Raw genomic sequence first — 19,198 nt, forward strand, 5'->3', positions numbered from 1 at the left:
CAACTTTGACCTGTTATGAAAGCATTTAACCCACTGAAGGCTACTCAGGTGTTTCTGAGCCATTTGACAACTCTAGTGTCTGACAGTCTGTAAAAACTATATAAAAAATGGACTCTGTACAGACACCTCCGATCACCAGGATCACTGCAGATGCTAAACTGGGGGTCTGGGGGTATTTTCTTTGCTGTGCCAAGTCTCGTCAGAGCATGTTCAGATGTGCTTCCCTGCCAATGCAAAAATTCTGTAAAGGCGGACCGGCACTTGCATGAAGTGGGGCAGCTTCTCCCTTCATTGGCTTATGACCTGCCTCTGCCAAGGAGACTAGTTCTTGATGTTGCTCTCTCTTTTGTATTTTACAGTACATCCCCCATCTGCATTGTCAGTCCAGACTTGAACCTTATCAAGGTTATCATCTTGTCCTGTTCAATATATTCATCAATGACATGGACAAAGGGATAATGGGTAACCTCAGCAAGTTCACTGATGATACCAAGCTGGGAGGAGTGGCTAATATGCCAGAAGGCTGTGCTGCCATCCAGCGAGACCTGGACAGGCTGGAGAGCTGGGCTGAGGGGAACCTCATGAAATTCAACAAAAGCAAGTGTAAGGTCCTGCACCTGGGGAGGAACAACCCCATGCACCAGTACAGGTTGGGGTTGACCTGCTGGAAAGCAGCTCTGTTGAGAAGGACCTGGGAGTGCTGGTGGACAGCAAGCTGACCCTGAGCCTGGCTTTGTTTAGCCTGGAGAAGAGGAGACTGAGGGGGGATCTCATTAATACTTAGAAATATCTAAAGGGTGGGTGTCAGGACAATGGGACTAGGCTCTTTTCATTAGTGCCCAGTGACAGGGCAAGGGGCAATGGGCTCAAGTTGGAATATAGGGAGTTCCACCTCAGCATGAGAAAAAACTTCTTTACTGTGAGGGTGACAGAGCAGTGGAACAGGCTGCCCAGAGAGGTTTTGGAGTCTCCTTCCCTGGAGACATTCAAAACCTGCCTGGATGTGTTCCTGTGCCCCCTGCTATAGGTGTACCTGCTCAAGCAGTGGGTTTGGACAAGATGATCCCCAGAGGTCCCTTCCAACCCCTACCATTCTGTGATCTGAATTTTTGCCGCAGGGAGTTCCAGAGCTTGACTGCATGGTGTGTTACTCTTGACAGTATCTTCCTGTGCAGCAGCCGTTTGCTTTCCACAGCACAGAAGGAGAGCTATTGCAGCACTGGGCAGCTGGAGGTGCAGTTACCCTGGTTCAGAAGTTGACTTGTATTGTGGGAATGAAGGATGTAGGATTACTACCATTCTAGATGTTTCTGTTCATTAGCAGTTTTCAGGGAATGATAAGTATCTCACCTTCTCCCTGAAAACCTCTTCTGTATTAAACTTTTATGAGGCCTAATTTGAAAAGTTAGGGTCACTTGGGAGTCTTTGCAGGCAGGACTCCAGAAAACCTGGTAACAAAGGAAGACAAATATTTATTTTCCTTAAGCCACCATATCACACGTCTACCTTTAAAAAAATCAAATATATGCTTTATTTGGAAAAACTTGTATTTCTGAGCAATTTCAAGAGTTCGGCTAAGTCTGCTGAGTCCCCTTTTCTTCCCCTTGTACCACATGGATCCTGAAGGAGGATTCCAAGAGTTTTGCTCCAGGGATCAGCTGTTTTTTAAATGCCACTGTTAGCCTTTCCCCTCCATACTGACTTTGCATGTGAAATTTTAACTCAAGAGAAAGACTTGCGTAGATGGAGATTAATCTCCTGATGCAGTTCTTGACAGCACTAACAGGCTGTGATGTTCTGGGATAATGCTGTACCTCATACTTCCTGCTGCTTGAAGCAATTATTTTTCATGTAAGATAAGTTGGTCCTACACAGGGATCTTTACAGGTGTCTTTGTATCCCATGGCAAAGATTTGAGGCCTGGGGCTACTTTTTCTATGTCGTTGTTGTAATTCCAACATAGATAAGCTATTTTGGGGGCCCCTTCTCTGTCAGGTCTTTGGAATTTACAGTCTGTCTCCCTTGCCCTCTTTGTCAGACACTAAGGCTCTCTTGCCTTAACTGAAGATGATTTGCCATATGGTAAAGTGGGTTTGCTTTCTATTAAGTGTTTTTAATTGCATTGTGTTTACAAAGAGCTCTGTAAATACTTACATATCTGATGCTGCTAGAAATTAGTTTTATACTAGGTTTTCCTGGGTCTATTCCAAATAATGACATTCAGAGAAGTTAAATTACATTTGTTGCCATTCTGAGCTTAATGATGGCATGTCCAGCATGAGGCTGTATGGCGTCATGCTTTTCACGCATCCATAAATAAGACTTCAAAAGGATTATTTCAAATTATATAGGTGAGTAAGCTCACAGTGAGGTCCGGCAAGAATGCTTAGTCTAGTAGCACTGGTGAAATCACTTGTATGATTTAAAGCCAGAAACTCAGCCAATGTAATTAATTTCAAACTCTGTTGTTTGCACTAGGATTTCACATTGATTTTTTTCTTGTTACCCAGTATGATTACTACACACAACCAGAGTCTGATTCTGTCAAAGCTTTTTAAAAAGGCTGCTTACTGCCCTCCATGAGAAGTTCAATTTGAGATAATATTTTCTGCACTTGGGGAAGCTTGAAATAGAAGTATCAGACTTGCAAGAACAATGTTTCTGTAAAGACCTCAGTCTCTGTAATACTGAATTTCCTGTATAACTAGTGTGTAAAAGCCTACTAGATATCTCTAAACATGTTACAGATGTGAAGTGTGTGTATGCTAAGTCAGCACAGAGCACCCCAGACAGGAATTGTGGTATAAAGGAGCCCCATCCGGGAACCTATGTATTATGGTGAAGTTCAAAGAATTCTCAGCTGAGTGAAATAAGAGGTGGGCTAAATCATTCATTAGACTACACATTGTGTAGTTATACAAGTGTCAAAATATTAATAATGAATGAATCCTTTGAAAACCTTCTCTAAATATTCTTGGGGGGGAAATGAAAAACTCGAGTTATCCAGGGCAACTTAATCTCTGTAACAAGCAGACTATATTCCACTCAAATTCCTACCTAACAGGCTAAATTCTACTTCAGCAGCCAATTTGTTTCTGTGTTATTCAACCCAGATGCAGGCATTTAGTGTCATCTCTTTTGCAAGCATAGTTATCTGTCCATGTCAAGGTACAGAAGGAAAACTTGTCCTCAGCAACATCTGAGAATCAGGCCTGCATTCCTTCTTTGTTTTCATGGACCTGTTTTGAAGCATGAGGAAGACCAAATTCACTAGTATGTGTTCCACCAGCTAAAAGTTGTCTTACCCTGGAGCAGTTTGATCATTTGTGTCTGGAGGTTCTGCCTATACTGTTATTATGTATGCCTGATTTCCCAAGCATGCTGGTTTAACTAGAGACACAGAGCTACACTGGACCACTTGACTGACTGATCTGTGGTTTGACTCCTTCAGACATTTCAGAGAGGTTTCCTCTTTCCTCTGAATTCAGCTGGCTTCCTGCTTTGCCACCTATCATATTACACTGGTTATACTGCCTTTCTGCTTGCATCACATGCTCAGTGGAGTGCTGAAATCATCTTGTGGTGGTACACAGCACAGTCAGCAAGTGCCCTTTGTGCTGGGCAGTCAGAATGGTGGGTGCACAATGTGGCGAAGTAATTTAATTTAATATTGGTTTTCTGTTTTGCCGCCTCCTCAAAATTGACTATGCATTTTTTTGTTACTATTTTTTCTTCTTGGAGACTTGGTGCTTGATGATCCCTAGAAGAATATGTTCAGGGAGGAGATGGAGGGACCTCTGTTTCCTGGTGCTGAGAAATTGGAGTGGTTTTGGCAATGCTTGTGATCAATAAAAGCCTGGCTCTAGTACAGCAGAATAAGGTGGGTGCCAGATAATTCCTTAGAGAAATGATTTTGGAAAGCAGTGGAAAGGTGGAAAGTCTTAAAGTGCTTATTATTAGCATTCTGCTTCACCTTTACAGTCATAAAAACAATGCACCAAAATGGAAATTCTTGATTGAATCCTTCTGATACAGTTGATAAGCATTGGGGAAAAATAAGTAGAAAATGACTACAGGACTGCCATCTAAATAGAATACTTCAATCTTCATTGAAATTGGGACTCTTGGGAAATTCTGTCCTTGGTTTTAGCTAGCCAGTGCTAGCCTGCAAGCTGTCCTAAGTTTCTCTGTGAATATTCTTTAGACATTGCAGACATGAAAAATACCATAGGCCTGGTTTGTGTTTCCTGAGGCTAGTTGCTGCTCTGCTCTGCAACAGCAACATGGGAAGGGCTATCGTCAGATGTATAAAAGCTCTGCTGGGAACAGGGTTCAGCCTGCCTTGTTACACAATTGCAGGTGTTGCCAGTATGAAATTGGGAAATGTGTGAGGAACTTTGACTGTTGTTTTTGGAACCATTTTGTGTTGCTTCTTTTACAGAAGTAGAACTGAAGGGTGCTGGATCCTCTGCAGACTGATTACAGCTATTTATGTGCAAATGGGATGTGCTTTACTTATCTTCTTATTCTTGGACGTAGAACGGATCATAATAAAACAAATAGTATTTAATGCAGTCATTGATTATTGGGTCTCTGTAGCTTGAAGAGGTGAGAGCAATGATAAATGGTTTCAAAAACTAGTTTTAGGGTAGGATTTAGTAGCTGCCATGGCTATTGGGCATAAATAGTTTGGGTGAAGGAGCTAGGGGATGCAGGAATACCCTGTGTGGGAAGAGACTGTGAACTGTGATGCCATGGCAGCACCTTATTGAGGAAATGCAGGAGGAAGAAGTTTGGAGAGAAGAATATCTGGAGCCAAACACTTTTCTGGTGTAAGTTACCTTAGCTGCACTGGCTATGGAGAAGCTAGGAAAGCTTGTGTGATTTGAGGATGCGTATTTGTATCACAAGAGAATTTCTTCTCCTGGGCTTTCTGACTGTGAAACATTAGAGCTTTAATGCACCTTGATTCTCCAGCGTCCTTTAAGTTTTAAATGTCTGTCTTTTGGGTATGGTCTTAATAGACTAGGGCTTTAGGACCAGTTTCTCTGAGAAGCAGTACTATTCAAGAAGGGCCCTTGACACCATTCTGACTTAATGCTAGACACATCTGCCGCTACTTGGACAAAATTGACATTGTCTAGAGAGCAAAGCAATCACCTAGTGTAGCATTACAGAGCATTTACACTTGAGCCATGTTACCATGCAGTAAATCTTGACCTTTAGGAGTTCAGAGATTAGATTTCTTTGCTACAAGTGCTCAAGATATTGTTAGGCATTTGTTGCTATTCAAAGCAGATATCCAGGGTTACCTATGGGTTTAAATCATAGCACCAATCATTTTTGGAAGGTTCTCTTAAAGCTGAGATAGCTTCAAATAAAAACTAGGATTACTTTTACATTTATTGTCAGTAGTTGGCAAGAAGTAAAGGTGGGGGGAGGAAGGGGTTGTAGAGGCATAAGATATTGATGTAAGTTTCAGTGTTTATTTCTTTGCAGTTTTCTACAGTGTTTGGAGGGAAATGGCGTCTTTTCAATGTTGTGAACTTATGTGCTTATTCCAGTGAAATAGGACTGAAGACAGGCAGAGTTTAAAACACATTTTTAAAATAGCAACCCCTCAAATTATCACTGACTTACAAATAGGCACTGTGTTAATCATCTGTTAATACTGAGAAATGCTTGAAAGCTCATGCTTTATAATTGTGTACAAACCAAGCACTTCAGAAGGGGAGGTCAGGAAGGTGCTGAACCAGGCCAATGAGCCTCCGCTGTCAGGGCTCCTTCCTCCCCATTACAAAAAAGCATAAATTTGGGTAGGTGCACATAGCCTCTAACTAGGAATCTCCTTTTTCAGGGAGATAGAAAGATCAAAACTCGTAAGACATTTTCTCCTTTCTTTGTCCCCTTTGACCAAGCCGTTGGAGTAGGTCTCAAATCCATATATCTGTCTTTTTATCCCAAGGGTTTTTTTCCAAACTAGAGAGAGTTACAGCCATGGAAGTAGTTCAGGATTTTTTTCCAAAGTTTTTAAAAATATTACATTTGTGAAATTTAACTGAAAAACCCAAATGCAAAATAGAAGGCTAATGACCAAAAAGTGATACGATAAGGTCCTGTTGTAACTGTTAGCAAAAGCAAGTTCTGCATGGTGCTGGAGTTAAAATGTGATGGTAATCCTGGCATGCATTCAGAAGAAAATCAGCCAGAAAAGCAAGGGATTTTTGTCCTTTGCCCAGGCCAAAGTTCCAGTGCTGAAACACACTCTTAACGCTCTGGATGTTGTAGTAGAGGAGGTTTGGAGAACACTTGGGGAGTACAGACGGGGAAACTTTTATTGAGGAAAGGAAGCATGATTAAAGTGATTAACTGCCATGAAACAGTTCATTACCGAGTACTTTAAAGCCCAAGTCTCCTAGCCCCCAGAGTTTCACTTTCTTGCTTTTTTAAATCCTGTAAAGTAAAACAGTAGTGATTTTTCTCTGAAGAAAGGAAGGGAAAGCTTGACAAGTGGGAGGAGCTCAGAAGGGGGCAGAACTTTTTGCTTTATTGCTCTTTGAAATCTGTAACTGATGTTATAAAACCTCCTGAAGAAATATGCTCTTCTAGGCCTTCAGAGACTGGAACCTCCGAAGTTATTTTACTAACACTTCTTCCTAGGCAAGCCTCATAATTGTCAAGTAGAAGAATATGCTAGAACTGGCTGGCCAACCTTCAGCTGACCAGTTCCACTCCTCTGTGCAGATAACAAGCATCGACCTCACACATCCTGGGTCTTGTTACCAATTCTGGGATAACTAGGCATTAAAACCAGCAGATGGAAGCTTCACTGGCATTCTAGAATTGTCTAGGTTTCTTTAGACACCGTAAATATCTCACAGGGTATTCCAGTTTGGCCTTTCACAGTTGGTCCTGCAGCTTTGAAATCCTGGCTAGTGGAAACTTATCTGGGCCTTGGAAGGTAATAAGAAAAGCTTTCAGTGAGTTCCATAGAAGCATAAAGGGATCTTTGGTGGTAAGGTAGCTTAAGGCAACCAAGCTATTACCAGTTTATCTCTACTTCTGTTTTTCATATTGGTGAAGATGTCTTGTCTAGATCTGAACTCCCCCAATCTGTCTGTCTTCTGTATAACTCTTTTGGCCCTGGTTCTGCATCAATCTCTATCGTGCTCTTGTGTGGTTCCACTGCCCTGAGCCTCTAAGCATGTCACAGTCTATAGTATGTTTGCAATAAAGCAGTAAGGGCAATGCCATTTCTATTTTTATGAATAAGAAATTGCATTTTGTTTTCTGTGACTGGCTCCTCCAAGGTACTGGGACTTAGGCATCTACATGTCTTTTGAGCATCTAGGCTAAAATGGGAGTTACATAGGAGTTCTGATACAGAGAAGAAAAGAAAAAAAACCACCAAAGCCAGGTTCCTTATGTCTTTCAGCTAGCAGCCTAGCTTGCCTTTGCATCCTAAGTGAAATCAGATGGATTGGAGTACGTGAAGTGCTATTTTAAGTAAAAGCACCAAAGGGCTTTAGTACAAAGCCTTGTGAAATGTTGGCACACTTTGTCATACTTATAAATTCTGAAATGTTTGCTGCTTGTTTGGAATAGTATACTTAATGTAGGAAATGTTCTTTTGATGAAAATAAAAGAACATATAGGAAAAACATAGTCTAATTGTGACTGACTATGCTAAACCTCACTAGAAGTTTTTGTTTTGACTTGTTTCCCTCCCACTTCCTCCACCAAGAAGGCACACTGTTGTTCATGCTAGCAAATGTATAGTGTGCAGTGGTTGCTATGGTAATTATTTCTTGTGATGAGCTAGTGTTATAAATGGCTAGGATTTAATTAAGATTTCCCTCAGGAATATCTTTATCAGTTCAGATTGCCTTCTTTGGGCTATGCATCCCTGCGAGACACACTAGGGTGCTAGGCATTCATACATTGCAGCAGAACCGGGACAGCTGTGGTGTTTCATCACTCCTGAAATCTCCCACGCTTTTTGCAAGCTAATTCGGTAAAAAACACAAGTAATCGATGCAGAACTTACTAATGAATCAGGCTGGGAGTCTGCAAGGTTCTGCTTCCCTGTACTGAGGGGGTACTCAGTGTGGTTATGTGGAAAGTACAGTACTGTTTTGGAGCAGCGATTAGGTTTTCAGGTTTACAAAAGCTGAAAGAATACTGCATTCTGTTGAAAATAGAATGATGCCTTCTTGTGTATGAGTGCTTTGTACCATTCTAAAGGCTCCATACACTATGCAAGAGCAAGTGACGTCTTAATGTGGGCAATTTGCAACCCTCAAATCAGATTTAAAATGTGTGCTTTTATAAAAATTTTGTATTTTAGATCTTTACAGAGACTCATTAGAATATGTTATTAAAGCAGATGTCTTTTGCAATTTGAATCTGAAATGTCTTAATTTAATTTTGAGACTGTGACGAAATAGTTAACTTGGTTCAACAGTCAGTAATGTACTTCTTTCTGAAAGTCAGAGACTTAAAAGAAGGCTGCAAAACAGTAATAAGGCTGCTACCAAATATGTTAGGAACCAGCATACAGTGATTGTGATGGTTAGCTCCTGTCAAATGTATAAATAAAGGTTACAGGACTGGTCCTTTTATGAGGCCCCATATGGGTTCCCTTGTGTAACCAGGGTGATGGAATTAACCAGCCAGGGATGTTGCGATACTCCTTGTACAGCCCTATCCAACTGGACATTAAGTCTGGGGATGTGGAGTATACAAATCAGTGTATTCGTTGATCTGTATTTTAGTCTTTAGGCAATCATTAATGTGAACGAAACAACAGACAATGTGTTGCTGTCAGAAGAGGATGACAAAATGCGGTTTTGTGTAGTGGACTGAGAAAACTGGCCAGGAATGCCAAGATTAAGAACCAAGCTGGTAAAAGGTAATTCAGGCAGGGGGAGATCATGACCACCAACTCATGGACCACCTACTCAAGAGAGAACAATGGGAAAGGACAACTGAGTCTGCGCAATAATTTACATGTGAAGCGAGCAAGTTTGTGCCAATCACCGAAGAGAATAATATTGAATATGTCTAGATAAAATGAATATGTATCTTTTTGGTCTATATCAATCACATGGGAAAGGTGTATAAGGTATGCACGTTAGGTGGAGCGATCCCCAGTGCATCCGCTGCCGTGAATAATGAATGTCTGCCTTTTAACACTACATTGGTGTTACGAGGTTGATTCCTGATTGCAGTGACACTTGCAGTTTTGCAATACAGAAAATGGCTTAGTCTATTTAGCAGAGGAGATTCAATGTGGTGTTTATTTTTGGAAAATAGTAGATGTGAGAACTGAAGGGGGGGGAATAATATGGGGTTTAATGTGTCAAACAGAGATATGGCTCTACTACCTTTAGAGAGGGCAGTCTCTCTAAAGGTATTTGGTCAGCCACGATGGGTCCATACCAAAACAAATGATCCAAAGAGTTGTTTCCCTCCGAAGACACAATAATTATTAGGGGTGTGACCTGGATTGAATCAAAATCTCACTAGCTGCTGATTTTTATGGTTGTGATTTTTTCTGATCAGAAGTTGAGACCAGACATACAAGCTGCAGAAGTGATGTGTTGTAAGGTAGTATGAGGCAATGAATAATTTCAGCACAGGTTACCAAACCGCACTCCAAGCTGTAGGAGCAACCACACTGTAGGAGGGGGAAAAAAAAGTAGTTGTGTTTGTGATGTTCATTGTGTTGTATGTTAATTTACTTGAAATAAAACTATCTGGTTCATACTTAATACATTTTTGGTTATTCTACATGCCAAATTTAATACTTGAGCTGGTTAATTAGGAAAAGGGGTTTTTTTTCTAGACCAAAAACCTTTTCAGAAGCTATTTGTTTTGTAATGAGTTTGCTTTAAAATTGACTTTGAACAGAAATATTTACATCTCAAATATTTCACAGAGACTCCATCAGAATCGCTGAAATTTTTGGTCTGCCTCTCATTCAGCTAATCTCTGTGCTGTTCCCTTTTTACCAGATGTACCAAGGGTCCTTTTGTTGAGAGCACTGTTTTTCAGACTGTGCTAATGCATCTTTAATCATTCTTCTTCCTCGTATGCATTTGCCGTATGGTTCTAGGTGGAATTGCCCCTTCAGATTTTTTCTGTCTTGCAGTGACACATTCAGACTCAAATTGTTGTGCTCAGTAGTGCCATTGTCACATTATAACAAGGAAGATGCTTCATCATGTGCATAAAAGGAGTTGAAATCTTCAGTAAGGAGCTGAGGGATCATGTAGAAGAAAAACATCCATTTTTATGCACCTAGCCATTACACTGGAAAAGGACCCATTAAAGCTGTCAAAGGATTTTCAATCTGTAATACCAGTGTGTCATGTTAACAAGTTGCAGTGCATGAGGTTTTCAGTATTCTGGTTTACAAAGGTATAAAATGTAGATGTTTTTAAATGGGCAGTTTGCCTCTGGATCATGAGTTTGGCAGTCACTAACAGCAAACTTTGGATTAAAAATATTAGTAAATTAGATAATAATATTTGCCTAGTCTAATTAATACAGTCAAGTCAGGTACTTGCCTCTTTTACTGTTCCTGCTATGTAATTATGATCTTAGATTTGTCTACATGTTGAAGTAATTCTATAAAAGATAGCAAAGTAATATAGCTTGCCTCATTGTTAATCAGCTGTTCCAATATTTTGGTCAGAAAAAGAAAAAGGGATTTAAGTGAAAGATGGTGAGGGAAACAAATAGATATATGTGGGGACAGAAAGACCGTATTGGTACATGAAATAAAGAAAGGTACCTGAGTTCAGCAAGCTGAAAGTTGAATTATGAAAGTGTGACAGTTTGAGTAAAAGCCCCATTAAATTTGTGAAAATATCTGCTTAAATCGTCTTACTATGCCTGTTAGCACAAACAGTTTTGAAATGTTAACACCGTCACAACATATTTACTGAGGAGGGATTTCATAAATACCTATAAATATCTAAAGGGTGGGTGACAGGACAATGGGACTAGGCTCTTTTCATTAGTGCCCAGTGACAGGGCAAGGGGCAATGGGCTCAAGTCAGAACATAGAAAGTTCCACCTCAATATGAGAAAAAACTTCTTTACTGTGAGGGTGACAGAGTAGCGGAACAGGCTGCCCAGGGAGGTTGTGGAGCCTCCTTCCCTGGAGACATTCAAAACCCGCCTGGATGCATTCCTGTGCCCCCTGCTCAAGCAGGGGGTTGGACAAGATGATCCCCAGAGGTCCCTTCCAACCCCTATGATTCTGTGATATCTCTGTGTCTGTGTATGTACTAGTGTAAGCAGGAAAGTAGAATATACGTTGTTTAAACCATTTCTGTGGTATTATGAGTGTACGGTTATGACTTCGCTGTATCAGCAAAGAGATTGTGGTGTTTGTGTACAGTCCTCATGTTCCAGTGCTCTATGGCTGTCAGTGGTTTACAGTTACCTTCAACTGTGTGTTACTGGGATCAACTTCCAAAGTAAAGGCCTGTTTGAGAAGGGTGTTGTTATCTCTTTGGAGTCTTGTGCTTTCAAGGTTTTGAGAGCCTTTTATAAGCCAAAAAATGGGTCAACCCTAATTTTTACTTATTTGAAAATTCACTTAATTCCAGGAATGGAATGCCTTTTGCCATGTTAGGGGAACAAGCCTGGTAAGACACACCTGGCCTTTAGAATAGAGGTGCATTTTAAGAGGAAGCTGAAACCTTTGCTTTCACCTATTTTGTACTCCTAGGTTCACCTATTTTGTACTCCTTTTAATTTTGAGAGATAAAAGCCACTGTTTAGCTATGGAAAAGTATGCAATGTAGTTCATGCCTTGCCTTACTACCTGCTGCTTCAGCCCTTCTTGGAGAGACATTGGTGTGCCCTTCAGAGGTGAAGGGACTTCCTGCAAGGGACAGAAGAAAGCTTTCATGGAAGTTGTTGGGCAGTAGTTTTCTCTTCAGTGCCTTGAGTTTTACCAGCCTTCAGCATAAGTAAACATGCTCAGTGTAGCTTTGTGTCAAAGTCCAGTCTCTTAGGGTTGTCTCTGGAGGCTAACTGATTCCCTATTGTCTTTAGTTCTAGTCTTTCCAGAGAAACTGTCAGTAGTATAGCAAAATTCGTGGGGTGGGGGACAGGTGCTCTGTTATGGGGACTGTCTGCAGCAACATACAGAGACAGACCCCTTCCCACAAATGCTGTTTAGTAAGCTGCTTCTCTTCCTCGCCAGGTATTAGAGAGTACTTCAGCTCTTTTCTAGGTAACTTCTAGGTATTTTTTCTGGGATTTTTTTTTCTAGGTTATGTTTCTTAAACTATTCTTTCACCTGATGACTTTTGGCTTTCCTCATCTGGCAGGATGGGGCTGTTTGGACTATAGATCCTCCTGTGCCTTGCTTGGAATTTTAGTCTGAGTTGTAGCCTCAAGCCAATTGGACTGGAATCGACAAATTTGAGTCCTAAGCAGGAACCTGAAAATTGTTCTTGTATTTAAAACCCCAAATTTTTCTCATCCATTTGCTTTGTTGAACTGCAGTTGAAATGGAGTAAGACTTTGCAATGAAAAGCTGAGCCAAGAAAAGAGTTCTGGAAAGAAAAAGTAGTATTTCACTTAAGTGCTAAAGGTAATAGTCTGAGGGGTGTATTCGATTGATGTTAAAGGATGCCGAGTGCTTCTGAGGAGCAGCACTGCAGGTAGAAAAGGAACATGTTGTCACTAGGCTCAAGAAATTGAGAATATCTCAATTTCTTTACTCTTTTTTAAGTTCTTTTTAGATGTTCAGGCAATATTTTTGCAGAATTTTCTGTACATCTAAATCAACTGATTGCAGGTAACATCTGATAAGAGTGGCGTCATGCACCTGCATGTTATAGGTCATCTCAAGAGATAAACTTTTATACATGTCATATAATTTTTTCAATGGTAAAAACAAATACCAGAAGCTGTAAATGTTTTTCATGTATCAGCTTGATCTCATGTTCTTCTCTGCTACTGTAATAATCTAGAAGCCAGTGAAGCATGTCTGTGAAATGTCATAATTTTAAACCTATAGCACAAAGAATATTATTTAGTAGCTTGAATATTACAGTCTTCATTTGAGATCTTGTGTAGTAATCTAGAATGAGTTTTTTGATGTGGCTTTTTTCTCTTTAAGACTGGCTTCTTTTATTCAAAAAAGAAACCCTAAGCAGAATGTAATGTTTATTTAGCAAACTAGGGAAAATGTGTTTGTCTATACACACTTCCCAGATCTTAATACATAGAGGAATATCTTCAGTTGACCCATATACATTTCTCACATTTGGCTCACCCCCTGTTGATACTTCACTTGACACCTTTCTGTGTGATGTACAAGGAGCTGTGATCATGCAGTCATAGCACTGACGTAATAAGAACTCAATCACTCAGTTCACTCAGTCAGTGAAGAATATTAATTTGAAAACTGGGATATATCCAGCTGAACTACAATGCTGAAGTGCTTCAGCACAAAGGAATTGGGACGTACTGTTGATTATAGAGCAAAGAACTGACTGTTTCTCTGATGAGACATCCTACAGATTAGTATTGTACACTGGCTTCTATCTTCCTGGTGTCCCACAGGACTCACTTTAGCCTTGTCTTCATATTACACAAGGAAGGTGTTACCTTATCTTCCATAACCAGGTACCCCCACTTTTGTTTACCCTTATATTTGAGCTCTGTTTAACTCATTGTTAAACAAAGTGGTTTTGATAAGTGTACTATCTGATTAATACTCTGACCAAATAAAAGTAAGGTAGCATCCAAAGAAAGACCAGCTTAAAGAATCTTGAGAACAGCAACTAAATCTTTGATAGCTAAAGAAGACAAAAAGGACAATTTCTGAGGTGAGATACAGAGAAAAAGCAGGCTTTTCCCTGCAAGATTGGATTCCAGAAAATCGTCTCAGCTGATTAATAAAAACTGAAAGCAAGGAACAGGGAGTAAGGCACTGGAACTGAATGCCTGTGATATCTGTAGTTGAGAGATCAGAAAAGAGAAAGCAGGTTTCCTGGCAAGGAATAAATAGGTCTTTCCTTTGTACATCCCAAGATATGGCTTCAGGGGGCAGATGAGCAGAAAGCAGACCAGAATAAGGATAACAATTACAGCAAGAGATCGAGGGTCCCTAGGAATCACAGAATCACAGAATGGTAGGGGTTGGAAGGGACCTCTGGGGATCATCATGTCCAACCCCACTGCTTGAGCAGGCACACCTATAGCAGGGGGCACAGGAATGCATCCAGGCGGGTTTTGAATGTCTCCAGGGAAGGAGGCTCCAACAGCCTCTCTGGGCAGCCTGTTCCGCTACTCTGTCACCCTCACAGTAAAGAAGTTTTTTCTCATGCTGAGGTGGAACTCCCTATATTCCAACTTGAGCCCATTGCCCCTTGCCCTGTCACTGGACACTAATGAAAAGAGCCTAGTCCTATTGTCCTGACACCCACCCTTTAGATATTTATAGGTATTTATGAAATCCCCCCTCAGTCTCCTCTTCTCCAGGCTAAACAAAGCCAGGTCTCTCAGCCTTTCCTCTCAAGAGAGATGCTCCAGGCCCCTGATCATCTTGGTAGCTCTCTGCTGAACTTGCTCCAGGAGTTCCACATCCTTCTTAAACTGGAGGGCCCAGAACTGGACACAGTACTCCAAATGTGGTCTCACTAGGGCAGAGTAGAAGGGGAGGATAACCTCCCTCAACCTGCTTGCCACACTCTCTTTAATGCATCCCAGGATACCGTTGGCCTTCTTGGCCCCAAGGGCACATTGTTGGCTCATGGTCAGCCATGGAATGCTCTAGACACTAGTAAGTTGGAGAGAGTTTCCCGAGGAATGGATCAGATATTGATGGCAGTGGCCAGAATTCACTCCAGTTTGATCAGCTAACAGATGAAGAACATTGATCAGAACCACTAGAAGCAGTCAGATGAATGTGTTTAGTATTATGGGAAGAACAGCCAGAGGATCAAATGGCAGTGAATCTATACTGTAGAAAGTAAGCAGAAAAAGAAGAGGAATTCCTGTGGTGGTGTCAAAACATGAGCTGGAAGTACAGGGAGAGCAGTGGTCATTTTTTAGATCATGTCCTGAGAGACACATGCGGTGATATATGTATATTAATTGCCAAAATATAGTGTAAAGAATTCCCACCCTTGTACACTTGTCTTCCAGGCAAAACTAGGTGCTGTAGAGAATGTAGTACTGATGCTAATAAGGAGGGAATGTGCTACTGATTGGTGACTCTCAAAGGACTTTTTTATTTTAGGGGTGAGCAGAACTAGAGCCTACAGACTATTTGTTACTTTTCTCTTTCCTATATTGAATCCCTTCTGTATGAGATGTCAGAAGACATCAATCAGCTAGCAAAGAATCCCGCTTGATAGCAAACTAGGCCATAAATAATGCCCTCTGCCTAAGCACAGACAATTCTCAAACTGATGAGAACAAAACAATACAGAAGTATTAATTGCCTCTTTAAGAGTATAAAACCACTCTGCTGCTTGGAGCGGTGCAGCTCTTTAGAATCTTTAGCTGCTAATGACCACTGGATTCTTAGGGGCTACACTTGTCTTCCCAATTATTTAAGAACCTGAAGCAGTCTCTGAGTGGTGAGTATTAAAAAGGAAAATCAAAGCAATGTATTGTGCATTAAAATGACTGGTTTATGGTACTGTGTTTTTACGTAATTTAACATATAGAAAACTAAAGATAAATAAATAAATAAAATTAACCTGTTTTCTTCTCTTTCCAAGTAAAAAATATTTTTATTACTATTTTGAACAAATCTTTAAGGAGATTTCTCTCAGAAATGTGGAATATACTGTTGCTTTATTTCTATTTATAAGATATAAATTTTAAAAAGCTTGGTCTACTGTGGAGAAGAGCAGTGCTGATGTTTGTACAGACACATGAATGGAAATTCAAGCTGAGCAGAACCACTATTGCTGCTGCCTTTTCTTTGTTGAATGTTAGCTGTGTGCTGATTGAATAATAGCTGGTTGAGTAGTTTCCCTGCCTGGGCCCTGGGTACTCCTGTCCACTCCGTCCTGTCCCTAGCAGTTACACTCTGCAAAAAGAGGCTCATGACCTTCAACTGCCTGGCTTATTTATACCTGCACCTCAAGAAAAGGCAGGTGTACCTCCAATAAACACCAAATGTATCTCCAATAAACACCAAAGACCACAGAACAATTCAAGTTGAGAGGAACCGTTGGAAGACGGGTTGAATTCAGAGCTTGATAGGGTTGCTCATGACCTTGTCCAGTCAAGTTTTTAATATCTCTAGAGTTGGAGACTCCATAGCCTTTCTCTGGCACAGAGAGGGGAGAGGATTCCTTGTCCATGGCAATGAGGTGAAGGAAGAAGACCCTCTTTTGCTGTGGTTGCATTGGATGGATCTGTGACTTTTCTTACAGTATCACAGTCTGATAACCGGGGAAGCTCTTGTGCTGTTCCTCTGACATGAGCACTCATTTCAGAGTCTGTATTCAGTGTTGTGTCTGCCAGAATTTAAGAACTTGGAAAAAGAAAACCTTCCCTCAAGATCAGTACCAAACATCACCTTTCAGAAATGAGTATAGTCTTTATAAATACTTCTGTGGTTTGACTGAACTCTATTGGGGTGTGGGTATAACAACCACCAACTCATCTGAAGTGCTGTGAATTGGAAATTAGTAGCTGAGACAAATGAGCAGCCTCCACACTAAAATGTAGCTATATACTTCCACCCTGGCTGAAGGCTGAGAAACATCTGCTTGATATTTACCTGGGTAGATAAAGTACTTAGTGAAGACATAGCTTGTAGTAGAGGAGAAGCAGTCTGAGCTCTTCATCAGGCCAAGAAAACAACTTGGGCTGGTCTTAGCATGTGGTCACAAGAAGGGCCTGGAAAGGAGTTTTCGTCTGAAAGAGTTTTGAAGTTACAAAGAAAAGGCACCCCTGGCATCTTTGTGCTCATAAAACTGAACTTCCCACATTTTGTGCCTTAGAGCTGCACCAAAATGTCTGATTCCATCCAGCATGTATTTGCTGTCTGATCATCATGAGTATTTGTGATTTGCAACCACCAGTAATTTAGGAAGAAAAAAGTCAAATTAAAACACATTAGTTAGTCATCTGGTTCATATTTCTAGAGGTAAAGGTGATTCTAGCTTGAGAAAACTGTGGTTTGGGAATGGCATACAATAAAAATACTCATCCAGAAAGATACTGAGATATTGCTGCATGTAGTGAGGTTGAATGAAGGCAGTAATGTTTGACTGTAAAATGAGTTGCTGAAGACTTGGTTTTAACCACTTGCCCAGGCTGTTTCACTGCAGTACAGATTTTAAATAGCATGGGAGTTCATCATTCTGTGAGAATTGAGAAGGGGGGAACAGCAATTCTCCTGCTTTGTAAAACACAAGCTAGAATAAATGGGGCCAGTGTTGCACCTGAAGGAGCATTGGCAATCACCCCACATCCAAATGAGTAATTAGCTGAAATAATTACCAGCCTTGAGATGAATTCACACACTTTTTGCCTGTGACAGTATCAAGGATAACAGGTGTTGAGAGTGCCTTGAAGGGACAAAGATTATTTCATTATCTGGATTCCTTTAGGCAGAGAAGTCTTGTGTTTTATCCTGTCATGCACAGAAAGGTCTAAGCAGCACCTCATTCTCCTCATGCTTTGGCAGTTTTAAAGCTGAGGTTTTGAGAGAGAGGGAATATTGTTTCATCTGGGAGAATGGTCTGTCCTTGAGAATTCAGTAAACTGACTCCCTGTTTCTGCACAGTCTGATTCCTTCTCAGAGGCTCAAGGAAAACTGCAAGTAAGGATGCTGAAGAGACACTGAACAACAGTCTCCCTTTTACTGAGGTTTAGATTAATTAGGAAATAAAGTATTTTAACATTTATTTTACTTGGAGACTTGTTGATGAAACATTGTGCATGTTTCCAACTCATTGTTTCAATATTTGCAAAGTAGCATGCTAAGGAGTGCTAATAGTGTTCTCCCATTTCCTCATGCATGCTTTTGGATAGTTCTGCCAGTTATATCCAGAGGCCAGACCACGTCAGGGCAAATATCCATATGGGGCATGCCCTAGAAAAAGTAAACTTTTACTTCCTTACTGGGAGGCTGTGTCAGAAATAGCAAAATCTCCAATGCAGAATAACCCCATCTCAGCTAGACGTTCTGCTCTTCCAAATACTCTGCAACTATTATAATAATTTCTGAACTTTTTACATTTCACAATAGTGTCCTGCAGGAATAATGTCATTCAAAACTGTTACTAGAGTTTGATATATTCTCACAGTGTGCACTTGTATTATATCCATGACAGATCTCGGCGAGTTACTGTTTGAATCCCAAGAAGATGTGATGGAACATGGGAGAGGTGGGATGGGCAGAACTGATGGAAACTGGCTGTTGCAATAGTTCATCTACATAAACATTTTTCCATTGAAAGGTTTACTTTGTCCCCTGCCTGTTTTGTCCTCTAATTCCATTATAATTTAAAGGCAAGTTTTGCCCAGCTGGTGCATGTTTGATTAATTTTCTTTCTTGCATCTGCTCTCATTTGATTCCTCACCAGGATGCCAGTACTTGCCCATTCAGGTGTTATATGTTTTTCCGATTCATGATCCTTTACTTCTTTTTCCACTGATCTCTGTTGCTGCTTTTTTGGTTTTCTATTCTATATTTCTCAGCTACAATTTATTATTCCCCAGAGTTGAAGGAAGTTAGCAATAAGGCATGTGTCTTCAGCCCCAGCTGGCATCAAATTATTCTTAGTATCAGTCCCTAACATTCTGTAGTTCAAAGGCCCATAAGTAGTCCAGGTGTCTTACAACTTTACTACTGTTAGTGGAGCAAGGTACGTCATAGCATTATACAGTGTGCTGTGTGTAATATATCTGCTTTCAAGAAGAGCATACTTCATACTGATGGTACAGTTGTTGAGCACTAAAACATGTGGATCTTTGTTACTATAAACTACCCGCTCTGAAGTTAATCCGTATCGTTTTAGGAGTCTTCCAGAAGAAACTATGGAAAGAAGGTCTTTTCCACAGTGAAGTTACAGATTCAACTGGGCCACAACCAAGGATTTTGCTTAAGAATACCATACAAATTTGTGGCGCACTTTGCTGTAATACCTTGATTCTGTAAATAGTCCATCTTCCTGCTGACTGCTCTACTGCAGAC

At 40.6% G+C, this 19,198-nt stretch overlaps 1 long non-coding RNA gene across 2 annotated transcripts in view; it reads right to left on the bottom strand.

Moving 5' to 3' along the window:
• The window catches only part of LOC142060240 (uncharacterized), a 98,563-nt gene that overhangs the window by 16,243 nt on the left and 63,122 nt on the right, over positions 1-19,198 (bottom strand). The gene's annotated exons all lie outside the window — the stretch shown is intronic.

The sequence above is a fragment of the Phalacrocorax aristotelis genome, chromosome 7, assembly GCF_949628215.1.
Source record: "Phalacrocorax aristotelis chromosome 7, bGulAri2.1, whole genome shotgun sequence".
NCBI lineage: Eukaryota > Metazoa > Chordata > Aves > Suliformes > Phalacrocoracidae > Phalacrocorax > Phalacrocorax aristotelis.